Below are 19,353 nucleotides of genomic sequence, written 5' to 3' on the forward strand. Positions count from 1 at the left end.
GAACTATTTTTTTAAAATTTTATTACGACATGGTATATGTCACAAATGTTGAATCTCTCTTGTATGTAATTTTCTATTCAAACCCCTGACAACCTCGATGGTGGTATGTTGTGCCTTCAGCTCCTCGAAGTGTGAGAGTGTATGATGAAAGAAATATTCCCGGTATAGATGAGGACAGTATCCAGATAGAGGGGTCGATATTGCAAGGGATGGAGGTCAAAGATGGCTTGGGTGGAGCGTGTAGAGGAGGCAGAATCGGGTAACGATGACGAAAAGACAGGAGGCCAAGAATTCTTTGAAAGCGAGGTAGAATCATCATTTTGTGGTGACCTATCTATCAATCTTCCAATTTATGCAGAGTTGTGCCAAGAGATTGATATGGGACCATAGGCTACGTCATACTTGCAGCATCCGCCTACACAATTCGTTGATGAATCACTTATAAGGGTACTCTAGAATATGAATTTTAAGTAACATCATTTTTAAAAGAGTTATATTACCGTGCTTTTCTTGAATCTTTATATTGACTATGCTAACATCACTTTTGTCTATGCAAGTGATCTTTGATGATATTGTGGAGAGCACGATGAGTTAAGGAATGAGCAACGAGGAGCTACAAGATATATTTACACGTATGTCTCCAGATCAGATGGCTCAATTCAGAGATATAGTAGGCTCTCAGACACCATTAGGCCGCTCTGTTAGATCTACATCAGCACGCTCTGATGCTTCAATTTTCAGTAGACAAGGTCAATGCTCCAGACTTGAGCTGGATGGAGGGAGTGATTCTAGGGGATGTTGTGGAGACATGGATATAAGGAGCCTACGGTGGGTTCGAGATGTAGGTTCTACTCCTTGCTCTCATGCAGGTTCAAGAAAGGGTGGCTTAGGTGGTTGTTGTGGAGGCATTAATGCAGTGTCTCTGTCTCGTCATTCTAGTGGAGTTGCGCCACCCGTAGGATTTGTCACACCTGTGGGGACATCTACTCCACTGACTTCATAGCCATCCGCAAGTGGCACCCCTATGGGTGCTACTCTGAGAGATACCAACCCTGTGGATACACCATATGTATAGGGGTCTCCTGGTTATGCCTAGGAGCACAGTTGTAGGTGGGAGAGAACACATATTAGACATATCCCAGAGGGGTATGGATACCTTATAGATGATAGGACAGGAGCCATGATCTTGAATGATGAGGGGAGGAGGGTAATGGATCGTATGAGAGAGTTGTACACACAAGTTTTTCAGCACAACATCTTGGATCATTGGAAAAGCATACTAGAGGGGAGTAAGGACTAGATAGTAGTATCCTTGCATGATGAGTTTTTGGTACCCACCACAGCAAATAGATTTTCCACAGAGGTTGGATGATGGAGTGCATGCGTGCATACATGTCACACAAATGATCAGATGCATGCAAGGCACTTAAGAGTAGGGACTCAAAGCTCGAGCAGCTAGACATAGATGATTGGCGCTGACTCAGGGAGGACGCTACAGATTCTCCAAGATGCTGGAGACAATAGCACGAGGCAGCGATGTTGAGATATCGAGCTCCACTCGTGATACGCCAGGGTGACCGTTGTGTATTTATGTCACCGACTTGTCAGTTGTAGACGCGGTTGGTACACCGCCCATGAATGATAGCTACATGATAGCTATCCTTATCTACTCTAGTTCGTGGCTCAGTTAGTATGCCACCTTAGTTAGTTGAGTTTGGTTTGAGACCCATATATAGGGTCCTTCTATTTCTTTGTATGAAAGTTCTTTTGGCTTCCACAACTAAGAAGAGGAAAACTGTTTTCAGCCTCCACCCTTGTATGTATTCCCCCATTGTGCAAGCAAGAAAGCTACAAGTGAGACTCCTTCCTTCTCTCCCACAATCTTGACATGGTATCAGAGCCTTGTTCGTGGTAAGGAGCTCAAGAAAGCAAGCCAAGCTCGCGGTGTTCTGGTAAGAGGAGCAGTGTTGCTTTCATTTTCTGTTTTGGGAGCAGATCTCTGCAGGTAGCACAACCGGAAAGTGTAGGAGTGCATTGTCTCAGGTTGAGACACCCTTCGCGGTGAAGCAAGAGGGCAGTATATGCTGCGGGCGAGGGCTTCGGCCCTCGACGACCTTGTTTTTTTGATTTGAGGCCATTTCGGGGCCTGTTTTGGAGGCGGAAGTTTTCTGCACGCACTCAGGAAAAGGCCCAGTTTTATGCTGTGCAGCCACTGTTCTACAGGTCGGTGAATAGTTACTGTAAAAATTGCATTGTATGCTTGTGCGCAGAGACATTGGGAGTTACAGAATCATCCCTGTTGCCTGTTGATGCAAAATCGTCACTAGGAAGTGACTGTGTGGTCAAATACCACTTTCGCCAGTTTTGTAGATTTTCCCTTGTGAGGGTGAAGCTGTGGTTTTTGCAGTGACAGAATTTTTTGCAGTCTTCTATAATGGCATCTGATTCTCTTTCACAGATTGTCATTGAAAAGCTTGACAAGAATAACTTCCAAGCATGGAAGTTTAGAATGACGAATTTCCTTATGGGAAAAGGATATTGGGAATTTGTTGCAGGAAATGAAGAAGAACCAGTTCTTCCTGATGTTCCCAATCAACAGCAAATGCAGGCATTTAAAGCATGGCATGAGAGAGCTAGGAAAGTTATGTATTGGCTGTTTATCAGCATTTCAGACTCTATGATTGTGTATATTCAGGATGCAAGTAAGCCAAAGGAGGCATGGGATACTTTATCAAAAATGTATAGCACAAATACGCAAGCCAGGAAAATGCAGCTCAAGCAAGAGTTGCACAATGTGCAAAGAGAAAATATGAGCATCAATGACTACCACATGAAGGTGAAGAAGATTGCAGATGCACTTGCTTCCATTGGGTCATTAGTGGAAGATGATGATTTAGTTTCTGTGACCTTGAATGGTCTAGGAAAGGATTATGCACAGTTTCAGACATCCATTTCAGTTCGTGAAAGATTTCCTGATTTTGAGGAGTTGATTGCTCTTCTAATTTCTGAGGAACAGAGAAATGGTGGTGCATCTTCTTTAGGAGGAACTTCAAAAGAAGCTGTCTTCTACTCAAATGCTGGAAGAGGTAGAGGCAGAGGTAGAGGAGGCCGTGGTAGAAATCATAATATGCAGCAAACTCAAGAAAACCAGTCCTATGGAGGAGGACGTGGTAACTCTAGAGGCAGGGGGAGCCAAAGAGGTCGTGGTGGATGGCAAAGAGGTCAAAATGCAAACAGTAATGTTGAATGCTACTACTGTGGTAAAATGGGTCATATGGCTAAAGACTGCTATAAAAAGCAGAATGACATCATGAATGGAAAACTGCAACAAGGGAATTATGCATCTTCTAGCAGATAGGGTGATGACAATAATGAGCATTTGTTCATGGTGCAGCACATGAACAATTTTGTGACAAGTGCAGAAGAAAGCAATGATGTATGGTATGTTGACTCAGGTGCATCAAACCACATGACAGGTCATGCAGAATGGATGGAGGATGCAAGGAAAATGGAAAAACCAGGATTTGTGGAGACTGGTGATGATACTGCACATCCTATTGTGCAGATTGGAAAAATTCCCTTGTCTATGTAGGATGGGAAAAAGAAATACCTGTCCGATGTATTTCATGTCCCGAATATCACCAAGAATCTGGTTTCTATCGGTCAAATGGTTGAGCAGGGCTTGCAGGTCAGATTTAATCCTCATGGATGCTTTGTTGAGGATATGAAAAATAAAGGTCGCTTGATAGCAAAAGGAAAGAAGAAGGGCAGAATGTTTATGTTGGATGCAGACATGTCTGAATTGAGTGCAGCAATGTTTGCACATGGGACCGGTGTAGTTGCAGATATTGATATCTGGCATAAACGCATTGGTCATGTTAATGTACAGCGACTTAAATCAATGCAGGCCCAAAATATTGTTGCAGGATTGCCAAAATTCAAGGTTGCAGAAATGCATAAGGTATGTGAAGCCTGTCAGTTTGGAAAAGAAGCAAGGAAACCATTTCCTAGACATGTTCAAGAGAGTGAGAAGCCATTGGAATTAATCCACTCTGATGTGTGGACTACTAAAGCTGCATCTCTTGGAGGCTGTCATTATTTTGTCACTTTTATTGATGACTATAGCAAAAAAGTTTGGGTGTATTTTATGAAAAAGAAAAGTGAAGTTTTTGGGCATTTCAAAACCCTTAAAGCTATGGCTGAAAAAGAAATATGTCTGCAAATAAAATGCCTAAGGTCAGATGGAGGGGGAGAGTACCTCTCAAATGAGTTTGCAAAGTTCTTGCAGGAGCATGGCATAAAGCAGCAATATTCATGCAGTTATACCCCACAACAAAATGGAATTGCAGAAAGGAAAAACAGGCATATTGGAGAGGTATCTTGTGCCATGCTCAATGAAAAAAACCTGCCAGATTTTTATTGGGCTGAAGCAGTTGCTACAGCAGTCTACATAATGAACAGGACTCCCACTGCAGCAATACATGGAATGACTCCAGAGGAGAGGTATATTGGTAGGAAACCAGATATTTCTCATTTGAAAATTTTTGGTTGCATTGCCTATGTACATGTGCCAGATGAGCTGAGATCCAAGTTGGATCCAAAAGCTGAGAAGTGCATCTTTATTGGTTACTCTCTACAGCAAAAATGGTATAGATGCTATAACCCTTCTACTCATAAGTTTACAGTGAGCAGAGATGTTGTTTTTGATGAGATGAGTAGCTAGTATAAACCAGTAAATGTGATTGATGATGTAGATGCACAAAATGGTAATGCTGCACAGAATTCATAGCAGCAGTCACAAAATATTAGTGGACCTGGAGCGTCCTCTAGTAGTGGTTCACATTCTTCGCCATTGACAGGCAGATTGATATCAGGAGAATCTTCTCAAAGCAATGCAGATAGTGGTATGCAGGTATCACGAAAAGGAAAAGAGAAGGTTGATCAGCCCATGTTTGATGTGAATGTAGGTCACTCTTATGTGGATGGTGAATCCAGTGGCTCAGAACAGAGCATTGATGATGAGTTGGGTATTCCTTCTATTGTTACACCTGGAGTAAGGAAGACCAGGGATGTTTTGAGAGCACCTGGGAGTGAACCTACTTTGCGCAGGTCTACGAGAGCTAGGTATCCTGTGGATAGGCTGAAATATGATGGATTTACAGCCATTCACTATGCATATATGGTCAAAGTGATACAGGAACCAGAACCCACATCTTTTGAGCAAGCCACGGGAAAAGAAAAATGGGAGAAAGCCATGGATGAAGAAATGGATGCCTTGGAAGAAAATGCTACATGGGAGTTAGTACCTTTGCCTAAAGGTTGAAGAAAGCCTTGTATGGCTTGAAGCAAGCACCTAGAGCATGGTCTGACAAGATAGGAGAGTACCTTGTCACTATTGGCTTTCAGATTTCCAAGGCAGATTTCTCACTTTATGTGAGAAAAACAGAGAAAGAAGTTTGAGATGAAGGATTTGGGAGAGCTGCGTTATTTCTTGGGCATTAAGGTGATTAGATCACCAAGTGGGATACATCTCTTGCAGAGGCAGTATGGATTGGACATGCTATCCAAATATGGGATGACAGGCTGTAAGCCTATTTCAGTTCCTTTGGAGCAGAATGTGAAGCTAAGCGCAGATGCAGGTGAGCTTCTGGAAGACCCTACTATGTACAGACGCATAGTAGGAAGCTTGATTTATATGACTATTACCAGGCCAGATTTGAGCTATGCTATTGGATTGGTAAGTCAGTTTATGCAGGCTCCAAGGAAACTGCATTTGGATGCGGCTAGACGCATACTCAGGTATGTGAAGTCCACATTGTAGTATGGACTATTTTATGAGACTGGGGTTCAGATACAGTTGCATGGATACACTGATGCTGATTGGGCTGGTAGCATTTCTGATAGACGTTCTACCAGTGGATATGTGTTCTCTTTTGGGAGTGCTGCAGTCACTTGGAGCAGCAAGAAACAGCCTACAGTTGCCTTGTCGAGCACAGAGGCTGAGTACAGGGGTGCAGCAATGGCTGCATGTGAGGTAGCTTGGTTGCATAAGCTAATTTATGATATGCATCAGCCTACAGATGGGCCAGTTGTCATTTATTGTGACAACATGAGTAGTATACACTTGGCAAATAACCTAGTCTATCATGCTAGAACAAAGCACATTGAGGTGCATTATCACTATGTGCGGGAGAGGGTTTTACTAGGTCTTATTGATCTAGTTTATGTCAGCACAGAGGATCAGGTAGCTGACATATTCACGAAGGCATTGGGCGCAGAGAAGCTGCGCAAGTTCAGAGACTTGCTTGGTGTGCAGGAATTGGGATTGAGCTCGAGGGGGAGTGTTGAGATATCGAGCTCCACTCGTGATACGCCAGGGTGACCGTTGTGTATTTATGTCACCGACTTGTCAGTTGTAGACGCGGTTGGTACACCGCCCATGAATAATAGCTACATGATAGCTATCTTTATCTACTCTAGTTCGTGGCTCAGTTAGTATGCCACCTTAGTTAGTTGAGTTTGGTTTGAGACCCATATATAGGGTTCTTCTATTTCTTTGTATGAGAGTTCTTTTAGCTTCCACAACTAAGAAGAGGAAAACTGTTTTCAGCCTCCACCCTTGTGTGTATTCCCCCATTGTGCAAGCAAGAAAGCTACAAGTGAGACTTCTTCCTTCTCTCCCACAATCTTGACAAGCGAGGGCATGACTAGAGAGGCAGGGGTGGTCTATCATCTTGGTGGCCACAGGACTTATTTGAAGGACTTTATAAGTTTTTCTTTTATTTTTCTCACTTTTTTTCAATATCGCTTGTACTGAAAATCATGTTTCTAACAGTTGTATTTTGTTTTCTTTGTAGCACTCCATTACAAACCACGATCCCACCGGCCTAGAGACTTGATATGTAGAGAGACACGGTCTCATTACATTAATGAATAGACTGTATACACATGGTGGCCTAGTAAGTCACTCATCTTTCTTGTTTGTAGTTACTACTTTTATTAAAATGCATTATGTATGGTGGACTAATATGCAACTGCTTTTTCTTTGCAGAGTCCGTTCGATGCTCCTTTGCATCGAGATGAGCTTTCGGATGGTGAGGATCTATAGCTCGCACTTGGATTCGTGGAGTGCACATCCTCTTCCTTTTTGGTCCTATGACTTATGTAGGCACACTACAAGGATACAGAGGCATAGCAATGATGCTTTCTGATGCGAAATAGTGGCATTGCTATTTGCGTCGCTATTAGTGTCGCAAATAGTGACGCAAATAGTGACAATGCTCAGACGAAAAAAACGAGCTGAAACTCGAGCCCGTTATTTTGCACAAACAAACGAAAGAGAGAGCAAAAGGGAGAGTGAACTCCATCTTGCATTTGAGAGGGAGAGGGAGAAGGAAAGTTTCTCACTGCCACCACCGCCATTCCGAAGAAGAGGAGGAAGTGTACAGAGGGCGAAGAGGAGCCACTGTCACAAAGAGGAGCCGCCGAATCCATCCTCGGACCTTTACGGTGAGTGCATTGTTCCTTCTTGCTTTGTTTTTGTTTTTTTTCTTTTTATTTTACTTGTTTTTATTAAAAATCATGTGTATTGAGAGAGGGAGAGAAAATGAGAGTGAGAGAGAAAGAGAGAAAAGGAAAGAAGGAACGAGAGAGAGAGGGAGAAAACATTAAACATAATAGGGAAAGAGAGGGAGAGGGAGAGGGAGAAGGAGGGAGAGGTTGTTGTTATTGTTGTTGTTGTTTTATTTTTTCTTTTCTTTTTTTATTGTTTGTTGTTGTTGTGGTAGTCATAGTAGCGGTAGCAGTAGTGGTTGTTTAATTTCTTATTTTCTTGTTTGTTGTTTTTGTGGTCGTGGTAGCAGTAGCAGTAGCGGTAGTGGTAGTTATTGTTTAATTTTTTATTTTCTTGTTTGTTGTTGTTATAGTAGTAGTAGTAGTAGTAGTAGTAGTAGTAGTAGTAGTAGTAGTAGTAGTAGTAGTAGTAGTAGTAGTAGTAGTAGTAGTAGTAGTAGTAGTAGTTGTTGTTGTTGTTATTGTTGTTGTTGTTGTTTTTATTGTTTTTTAACTCGGGGGGTTCACTATATATATATTCTCTATATAACGTGCGTTCATGGCTTATTTATAAATATCTTAATCTGTGAATTTTTCTTGAATAAAACATAACCCTTTTCTATTCAACCTCTAAGTAACCCCTTTATATAACACCCTTCTATATGTAAAAAATGTATAAAAATTGTGTTTTAAAAACTCCTTATTTTGAACTCACGGTATATATACATATATTCATGAGTGACCCCCTGAGTTGTTTCATTTTTTCTCTTATAGTTTGCTATTGTTGTGGTAGTCATAGTCGTGGTTGTAGTAATAGTACTAGTAGTAGTAATAGTAGTTTTCTTGTTTGTTGTTGTTGGAGTAGTAGTAGTTTTTTTTCTTTTCTTATTTTTTGTTGTTTAGTTTTCTTATTTGTTGTTGTTGTTGTAGTAGTAGTTTTTTCTTCTTTTCTTGTTTGTTGTTATTGTAGTAGTAGTAGTAGTAGTAGTAGTATTGTTGTTGTTGTTTTTTTTTCTTCTTTTCTTGTCTATTGTAGTGGTGGTGATTTGTAGTAGTAGTAGTAGTGGTGGTGGTGGTTTTCTTGTTTGTTGTTGTTGTTATTGTTGTTATTGTTATTCTTTTTTTTAAATTTTCTTGTTTATTGTTGTTTAGTTTTCTTCTTTGTTGTTGTTGTAGTAGTGGTAGTAGTAGTAGTTTTTTCTTCTTTTCTTGTTTCTAGTAGTAGTAGTAGTAGTAGTAGTTGTTGTTGTTGTTGTTGTTGATTTTACTTCTATTCTTTTTTATTGTAGTGGTAGTGGTAGTAGTAGAGAGAGAGAGTTGTTGTGGTAGTCGTCATAGTCATGATTGTAGTAGTAGTACTAGTATTAGTAATAGTAGTTTTCTTGTTTATTGTAGTCGTAGTAGTTTTTTTTCTTTTCTTGTTTATTGTTGTTTAGTTTTCTTGTTTTTTTTTTTTTTTTTTTTTTGTAGTAGTTCTTGTTGTTGTTGTTGATTTTGCTTCTATTCTTGTTTATTGTAGTGGTAGTGGTAGTAGTAGAGAGAGAGAGAGAGTTGTTGTGGTAGTCATAGTCGTGGTCATAGTTGTCATAGTCATGATTGTAGTAGTAGTACTAGTATTAGTAATAGTAGTTTTCTTGTTTATTGTAGTAGTAGTAGTTTTTTTTTTTCTTTTCTTGTTTATTGTTGTTTAGTTTTCTTGTTTTTTGTGGTGTAGTAGTAGTAGTAGTAGTAGTAGTAGTAGTAGTAGTAGTAGTAGTAGTAGTAGTAGTAGTAGTAGTAGTAGTAGTAGTAGTAGTAGTAGTTGTAGTTTTTTTTCTTTTCTTGTTTATTGTTGTTTAGTTTTCTTGTTTTTTGTGGTGTAGTAGTAGTAGTAGTAGTAGTAGTAGTAGTAGTAGTAGTAGTAGTAGTAGTAGTAGTAGTAGTAGTAGTAGTAGTAGTAGTAGTAGTAGTAGTAGTAGTAGTAGTAGTAGTAGTTGTTGTTGTTGTTGTTGTTGTTGTTGTTGTTGTTATTGATTTTGCTTCTATTTTTGTTTATTGTAGTGGTAGTGGTAGTAGTAGAGAGAGAGAGAGAGTTGTTGTGGTAGTCGTAGTCGTGGTCGTAGTTGTCATAGTCATGATTGTAGTAGTAATAATAGTAGTTTTCTTGTTTATTGTAATAGTAGTTTTTTTTCTTTTCTTATTTATTGTTGTTTAGTTTTCTTGTTTTTTGTGTAGTAGTAGTAGTAGTTTTTTTTTTTCTTTTCTTGTTTATTATAGTGGTAGTGGTAGTGGTAGTGGTTTGTCATAGTCGTAGTTGTGGTTGTAGTAGTAGTAGTGGTTTTGTTGTTTGTTGTTGTTGTTGTAGTAGTAGTAATAGTTTTTTTAATTTTCTTATTTATTGTTGTTTAGTTTTCTTGTTTGTTGTTGTTATTATAGTAGTGGTAGTAGTAGTAGTTTTTTCTTCTTTTCTTAGTAGTAGTAGTAGTAGTAGTTTTTTCTTCTTTTCTTATTTATTATAGTGGTAGTGATAGCAGTAGTGGTAGCGGTAGTGGTAGTGGTAGTGGTAGCGGTAGTGGTAGTGGTAGAGAGATGTTTTGTTAAAGGAAATTGGTAGTAGAGAGAGATATATGTTTTGTTAAAGGAAATGAGAGAGGGGGAGGAAGAGAAAAGGAAAAAGGAATGAGAGAGAGGGAATAAACATACAACATAATAAAGAAAGAGAAAAAGAGAGAGAGATGGAAGGAGAGGAGAGAATGAATGAATAAAAAACAAAGAGAGAGTGGTGGCAAGGTCCGGTGAGGTCCGGTGCAATATCACGAGATCGAAAACACTTCGACATATGTTAATTTGTGGATAGGTGGAGACTTTACATATGTTAATTTGTGGGTGGAGACTTTACATACGTTAATTTTTACTGAGTTACAAGAGAAGAAATCCCTTCTCAAACAATTTAAGAAAGAAAAAAAGAATAATAACAAAAACAATTTTTTTGTCGTAGCGTAGACAAAATGGAAAACGATGAAGGTCGTGATGTTCAAGATCGCGAGGCGTACCTTAATCAACATGTCCCATGTCCTTGCTCTCAATGTAAGTTGGCAATTAGACGAAAACGTCGATGGTCTATAGAACACATACGACGCTTCGGCGAGTTTCAATCTGAGATCATTGATCAGGTGATCTTATATTTTGAGCAAACGATAAGAAAAGTTTATATCAATCATATATTGTATTCGCAAGCTAATTGAATACCATATACAAAAAGATTGGGTGTGGTTGGAAAATTTTCTATCCAGGGAGGTGATGTCTTGTCCCAAGGAGGAGTGCATCCTTTGCGGTCAATTAGAAGAGTTTGTGGGCATGCGATGGATGGAGTGCCTGAGCCAATCCACCACTTGGAAGGTACTACCCAATCTATACCGTCAATACAAGAGGAGATAGGCAGCCTCTTCAAGACTTACCTACAATCTTGGAGCCTGAGATGGAGGCAATGATCGATGCATTGATGCCCATGGATGTCGAGACTTCTGATCCACTTAGAGAGGAAGCATCCATACCATTATATGCCAAGTATCTCGCCTAAAGACATTGCTTGCACTCCTAAGTGTGCAAGCAAAATAAGGGTGGAGCAATTAGAGTGTGACCTAGTTGATCAGGTACCTTGTATGTACGTTTCGTTGACTTCTTTTCGGCACTATCATTAAAAACATTTGTGCTTTTTCAAGGTTTTTTATGATTTTTTAAGGGTTACTGAAGTATCATATATTACCACTTGCAAATACCATGCCTGAGTCTCGTGATGATGCACGATATGTTTTACGAAAGCTTGGCATGGACTACAACAACATCCATGTATGTATCAACGATTGCATATTGTTTCGAGAAGAATATGAGACTATGGAGACATGTCCAAAGTGTGGTGCTCATAGTTATCGACAGGACTTGTAAGGGCAAACCATCCCTCAAAAAGTTCTTAGACACTTTCTACTTTTCTCCCACATAAACCACATGTTTTGTACGTCCAGCATGGTGAGCTTGACAACGTGGCATGTGCAAAATAGGTCCACAGATGGAGTTCATATTAGCAGATCCACGCACATGGAGCCACATTGACTCTACCTTCCCAGGCTTTGCTCGAGAGCCAAGAAATCTTCGGCTCGGTTTTGCAATGGATAGTGTGAACCCATTCAATCTGTGCTCAACTTCTTACAGTGTGTGGCCTATAGTCCTTGTCAACTACAATATTCCTGCATGGCTTTCTATGGAGAAAGGACATCTCATCCTTAGCTTACTCGTTCCCGGCCGCTACAAAGTCAAAAATATGGACGTGTATCTTTGTTCATTAGTCGATGAGCTTAAGATTTTGTGGGAGGAGGGGGTCATCGTGCAATATATGAGCAAGCGCGATGGTCGACGGTCTGCCAATGTTTGAGCCATTCTCATATGGATGATGTGTGACTTTCTGAGATTCGGAGAGTGCTCAGGTAAGTTGGCTTCCATTCTCATTGGTAATATCTATCATAGCTTGTTCAAGTTTGTATTAATAAGTGGATAGAGGTGTTGGGATAGGTCTGGTTACCTCAGGTTATCATGCATGTCCATTGTGCGGGCCACAGTTAGACTCTTGAAGGTCACGAACCATGAACAAGATAGTATATTAAGGACACGCCGCTTTCTTGCCAAAGGGTCATGAACTCATGTAAGGTTTTCTTGAACGACCTCCAACACATATGAATGTCCAAAGCTGGTACGAGTTGAAAATGGTCCATAGGGAGTCACATCCAAATGGAATGCGACGATTCTCAGTTTTCTATAAGTTACCGTATTGGACAATCTTACAGATCAACCACTTGTTGGATCCCATGCATATTTTCAAGAACGTGGGCAGCTTGCTATGGGACCACATCACAGGAAAGAGAGACACTATGGGGGCACGAATGGATTTGAAGGAGGTAGGCAAGATGGAGGCGCTTTGGCCACAGTTGGAAGGACGATAATAGACTAATCAGAGATGTGGTGGTTGGAAATGGGGTAGAAACAAAAATGGATGATGCAATGGAGGAGAAAGGGAATTGCTTTTGTATATTGCACCATGTCTCTATGGAGACGTGGCTCACCAGGTACCAGTAAGCTAGGAAAGATTGAGAGGAAGCACGATCTGAATTTTGACGTAGTACGCACCATTGACCGGTTCGATATCCGAAGGGCATGGAGGAGATGCCGCAGTTTATGTCAACGTGATGGTTGTATGGAGCTTTGACTGCAACGTCTCACGAAGGGGCGGATGTCTCAACCGAGGAGTGGGGATTCTCAAGGGGATGTAGTCCAAAGGTGATGACATGTTTAGGATTTTTCGTATCTATGTTTTATATGCGATAACCAATTGAGTATTTCAATGTACAATACAAAATATATAGTGCAGCGTGGTTGCACAGACGGCATTTCCATGTGGAGCGTATTGACAAAATGTGCTCCACAACAGATTGTGGTATCATGGCAAGGTTTGAGCAAGAGAGCCGACGATGAGCAATGGATCCAAACACGGTTATAGATGAGGTGGAGTATTTTGAAAACTTGCAAAGTATTGTCACGATGGATTACCATAGCTTCTCCATGATCCTATTCGATGTGCAATGGTTCAAAGTGGTACTTGAAGGAGCTGGAGCAATAGTTCGACAAGGTCCCTCTGGATTTCTCGAAATAGATTTTTAAAAAAAGGATGAATTTGCGTGACACATTTGTGTTGCCAGCCCATTGTGAACAGGTGCATGAACTCATGTGTTTTTTAATTTTATTATGATATGATACATGTCACAATAGTTAAATCTCTCTTGTACGTGATTGTGAATAGGTAATTTTCTATCCAAACCATCGACAACCTTGATGGTGGTATGTTATACCTTCAACTCCCTGAAGTGCGAGAGTATATGATCAAAGCGATGTTCCGAGCATAGATGAGGACAATATGCAAATAGAGGGGTCGATATTGCAAGGGGTGGAGGCCACCAAAAGCTTGGACCATGTAGAGGAGCCAGCATCGAGTAATAATGATGAAAATACAAGAGTCCAAGAATTCTTTGAGAACAAGGTGAACTCATCCTTTTGTGGTGACATGTCTATTGACCTTCCAATGTATGCGGAGTTGTGTCAAGGGATTGACATGGGACCATAGGATACTTCATACTTGGAGCATCCACCTATTCAATTTGTTGATGAATCGCTTATAAGGGTACATAATATATGCATTTTAAGTAAGATAATTTTTAAAAGATTTATATTACCGTGCTTTGTATGATTTATATTGATTATGCTAACATCATTTTTTGTATGTGCAGGTGACCTTTGTGGATATTTAGATCATTAGGATGAGTCGAGGGATGAGCGATAAGGAGCTGCAAGAGATCTTCACTCATATGTCTCTAGATCAGATGGCGAGATTCAGTGACATGGCAGACCAGGAGCTGTCTCAGACACCGTCAGGCCACTCTATTAGATCTACTTTGACGCGATTTGATGCTTCAATTTCTAGCAGACGAGGTCGATGCTCCTGACTTATGCCCCAGACTTGAGCCAGACAGAGGGAGTGGTTCAGGGGGATGATGTAGAGATCTGAATATAGTGAGCCCGTGGTCGTCTTGGGATATAGGTGCTACTCGCTCTCGTGGTCGTTTGAGAGAGCGTGGCTCAGGTGGTTGCTGTGGAGGCACGGACGCGATGTCTCCATCTCGTCGTTCTGCTGGATTTGTGTCACCTCCGAGATTTGTCACACCTGTGGGGATGTCTACTCCACTCACTCCGACTTTTGCTCAGCCATCCGCAGGTGGCACCCCTACGGGTGCTCCTCTGATAGATACTACCCCGGTAGGTACGCCAGATGAACAGGGGTCTCCTGGATATGCCCAGGAGTGTGGTCGCAGGTGGAAGAGGACCCATCTTAGGCATACCCCAGAGGGGTATGCCTACCTTGTAGATGATAGGTCAGGAGCCATCATCATGAATGATAAGGGGAGGAGGGTGGTGGCTCGCATGAGAGAGTTGTGCCAACAAGTTTTTCGGTGCAACGTCTTAGATAATTGGAAGAATATATTGGAGGGGAGAAAGGACTACATAGTAGCATCCTTGCATGAGGAGTTTCTAGTACCAACCGTAGCAAATAGGTTTTCTACGGGCTAGATGATGGAGTGCATGCGTGCATATATGTCACATAGACGATCGGATGCATGCAAGGCACTCAAGAGTGGGGCTTCAAATCCCAAGTGGCTAGATGTGGATGACTGGCGCCAACTCAGGGAGGAGGCTACAGATTCTCCAAGACATTGGAGATAGTAGCGTGAGGTGGTGAGGGCACGACTAGAGATCGGAGTGGTCCATCATCTTGGGAGTGGCGGCCAAACAAGACATATCTGGAGGACTTTGTAAGTTTTTCTTTTGTTTTGCTTGCTTATTTTTTTGCACTATCCTTTGCACTCATAATCATGTTTCTAACAGTTGTATTTTGTTTTCTTTGCAACACCATTACAAATCGCAATCCCACTGGCCTTGAGACTCGATATGCAGAGAGGCATGGTCTCACTGCATTGATTAACTGATTGTATGGACGTGGCGGCCCTGTAAGTCACTCATATTTCTTGTCCGTAGTTACCATGTTTAATTAGAATGCATTATTGTATGGTGGACTGATGTGCAGTTGTTTCTTTTTTTGCTAAGTCCGTTCGATGCTCCTTTGCGATGGGACAAGGTTTCGGATGGCGATGATCTATAGCTCGCCCTTGGATCCCTAGATCTCACGCACCCTTCTTTTTTGGTCATGTGATCTGTGTTGTAATGTGCCTGCTTCTCAAATCGTGGGACACATCTTAGCAGCCCATTGAGAGATCAATCTAGAAGATGCTGCCCGGCACTCCCAAGGAATGACATAGGGTTTGCCAATCAGGGTTCCTTGAGTCTGCCTCGCAACGGAACTTATCCTGCCGTTCCCACTAGGATTGACCTGAAGTTTGGGTTCCTAGCAATCGAGTCTTTCTAACAGCCTTCTAGCATCGGTCGACAGCCGCTCCACTTTGCATAGATACAACTGGACCCAAACAAACTCATACTGCACTTGGTTCAAAGAGAATGGAAAACGAGAGGGATGCATCGCTCGACCTCTCTGCCCATAGGGCATAGTCCCATTCCGGTCCCCTAAAATGGTACGAATCAGGGTTTCAACTTACAAGTTCTAAGGACCTTATCTAACTAACGTTTGCATCAAATAAATTCCATTGAGAAAAGCTCTCGGCTAACCGAGACCACCCTGCCGTAGGATGGACCCATTGGTCACATCCACCATGCTTCCCTCGGGGGTTGTTTTAGTTAACTAACATTATGTTTGACACCTGAAAGCAGATTCCTTAATTAACCCATTAATCACAAGTTCTTTTACATAATTTAGGGCTAAATGTGTCGCAAAGCATTGTTATTAGCATTGTTATTTGTGTCAGTATCAACGTCACAAATGCGACGCTAATATCAACGCTAATACCGACTGTTCTATGGAGTCGCCAATAACGATGCTTTTTGCGACGACGGGGGAAAATTTCTTTATGAACATTTTTATCACTTTTAACGTCGGTATAAGGCCTATATCTTATAGTGGCATTTTCTATATACTATGTTATTATCATCCTTTGTATCTTGCCATGCTTCCATGAGCTTTCATTCAGCGATCTTGTATTTATTTTACGTACTAGTCTTGTGGGTTCAAATACATTTTGCCTTCATTTTGACAAACGTTGTACACTTTACACGTAATCCATTTATAGAATGTAAATACAACACATTTAAAAAAAATTATGTAATCGTCGCTATTAGCATTGCAAATTTACTGTACGTGTCACTATTGTCATCACAATATGCGTCGCAAACCATCACCAAATAATGATGCAAATAGCGATACCAATAGCGATAACAATAGGAATGGTTCTATGGAGATGCTAATATTGATGTGTTTAGCAATGACGGGGAAAATTTTTTTGTGAGCATTTTTGTCACTTTGAACGTTGGTATGAGGCCTGTATCTTGTAGTGAAAAATAGTTATCTCTCACCTAGACAATGTGGCTTTGATCTTATGGGGGTGTAGTGAGCTTACATTGATGCACGAATGAGTAGTAGCCTCCCTCAAGCAACTCGGTAGCTCCACAATTCAAGATGCAAACTCAAGCAACCTTAAGCCTCCACCTCCAAGTTCCATCCTCCATAGCCATGCATGAGACAAGAGAAAAGAAGAGATAAAAAAAAGGAGGAGGTGATGGAGAGCTTCTTCTCCAAGATCCCTCACCCTCACATACTCACTCCCTCATACTCTCACACACTCTCTCTCAAGCATACACAAACAAGCAAGAATGAGAGAAGAAGAGACCATTTTTTCCACACACCAAACAATGAGCTTCTCATTCACTTTTTGAGTTTATACATAAGTCCTAAAACCCTTGGGCACCCATCCTCTTTTTTACATGACTAGGCATCTTGCAAAGGCCCTCTTTCCCTACTCCCTTCTAGTTGTCTTATCCTTTCACCTATGCCCATTTAGACTTTATAATTTTCATAGAAGAAATCCTAGCACTCTTTTATAAAATGAATTACATTGCGTCCCCTATGCTTTCCTTGCTAGGACATTTGGTGCACCTTGCTAGAATATTCGATGCTCTTCCATGTTTTTTTTGAGCTTGCCTTCTCCACTTTTCTTGCTTGGGCAGAATGAGCTTCTCCATTCACTTTTTGACTTGGGCTTCCTTGGTCTTCCTCTGCTTCTTTTTTGTAAATAATCATATTCATCGGACATCCCTTGCTATTTATGCAGGGGGTTAGTCAATAACCTGATGCATTTAGTATAGGGGCTGTGGCACCCTTATCCTTGGTCGGTCTTGTGATTTAGTAGAGTTATGTTAGGATCAAGGGTTTGTTTTAGTATTATGCTATTGAATGGTAGTGAAGTGGATTATCTCATGAGGCCAAGAGGGTCATTTTGTTGTCTACCTCCTATAAAGACATTGTCAAGCATCAAAGACTAATTTTTAGAAGGTAGTCCTAGTGACCCTGTTTTTTGCTAGCCTATTAGGTACCTGTTCTAGGAGTTTCTATTAGTGTGAGGCTATTATTGAAGCCTGCCAAAGTATAAAGAAGTGAAAAATCTAAATATACTTGAAAGATATAACAATACAGAGTTGAGTAACAAGGGTTTCTAACCCCTAAACAAGAAAAGAAAAGAAAGAAAAAGCTTAAGAGCAGTTGATTATCACCTTGTGAAAACCTGGTAGGTTCCTGGGGAGACGAGTCAACCGATGCCTTGTCTTCCTTGGGGTAGCAGCTAGCTAGAATAAAGAAATAAGAAAGGCTGGAGCGAAAATAAAATTAAGCGAAAGAAAATGATTAAGTGTCACCTTGCGAAAGCTTGGTAGGTTCTTGGGTGCCAAGTCAAGACTTGAGGCTGATGCTCTATTCTCCTTGGGTCACTCTATGCTCAACTCCCTCCTTTTTACATGCTCGAGTATGGAAACTTTGAAAGGAAATGTGTTAAACGACAATATATGATGACCAGGCTATAAGAGTCCTCACCTAGTAGGAGTTTCCTGGTCTAATTATCCTAGTTAAGTAGTTCAAACACAACCACTAGGATGATTTCTTTGATTATTCTTTTTTCCAGCAGTGTTGGAGTAGTTGGTTAGCGACTCGCTCTGGATTTCTATCAAATTATGCTAGGTCTATCTATTGAGGATTTTCATGCCTTGATTTTGTTAGGGGATAGGGTGAGAGCTATACTTGTGCTCTGTTGTGTGTGGTAGCTTGATGCTTTTTCTGGTTTTTATTTTATGTAGATCAGTTCATGGGATTCGACGGGCTAAGTTACCCTATCCCATGGTCACCAATGAGAGTAGATTTTTAAGCCCGTTTTGAAGTAAAAAAGAGCCCGGAGGTCATGAAAAACCAAATTTTCATGCAAAATGAAATGATTGCAGATCGATGAGCTGGAGTTTTCCTAGATGGAGTTCGATATTAGGAGCCCAATGCAAGTCTTAGTTCGTCGATTGGAGTCCTTTGACCCCCATTTTTAATCCCCGCAAGGTTTGGCGTTATAAAGCAATTATGTGATTTGGGAGCCGAAAAGTGTATGACAGAGACCAAGTTTATGGATTTTGATGCCACAAAGTCGGCCATCTAGTCGGATCTCAAATCGGAGCTTGTTCAGACCTCCGTTCTCAGGAAAAAACCCATTCGACCAAGTGTGAACACAAAAGTGGGAACTAGTTTTTTTGGGATTTAAAGCTTAAGCTTGTTTTAGTGTATGAGAAATGAAAAGGTAGATTTCATGAAATGTGGGGGGGGAGGGGGGCGCCATTTTTTTTGGCGCTCCCAAAAATGCTAATGTTTTATCATTTTCTGATCGTCATCAATGGAGGCAAGAGGAATGCTCTGGGCAACAAGATCTTCGATTTCTTCGCCATCCATCACCATAGAAATGAGCAAAAATGATGCATTGAGTGAAAAGATTTGATTTTAGTATTTCTCTCTTCTCTCTTCTCTCTTCTCTCTTCTCTTGTTGTATGTTTTTATGGGTTAATGTATGTGTAATATCTCCGCATGAAATATTAATGATTTTAGATCTCGTACCCCACGCAAAAATGCAACCCAAAGTAATCTCCCACATGTAAAATGTTGGTGGTTAAGTGCTTACCCTGCGCGCACTTCAATAAACTCCAGCCGCGTTGTGCAAAAGGGATTGAGACTAAAAACCTGCAAGCCCACACACGAAAACCCTCCTCGGGGAAAAAAAGGGGATAATGGTTAAA

The sequence above is a fragment of the Lygodium microphyllum genome, chromosome 23 (assembly GCF_053477565.2).
Source record: "Lygodium microphyllum isolate KBCC chromosome 23, Lygodium_microphyllum_v1.1.10, whole genome shotgun sequence".
Lineage (NCBI taxonomy): Eukaryota > Viridiplantae > Streptophyta > Polypodiopsida > Schizaeales > Lygodiaceae > Lygodium > Lygodium microphyllum.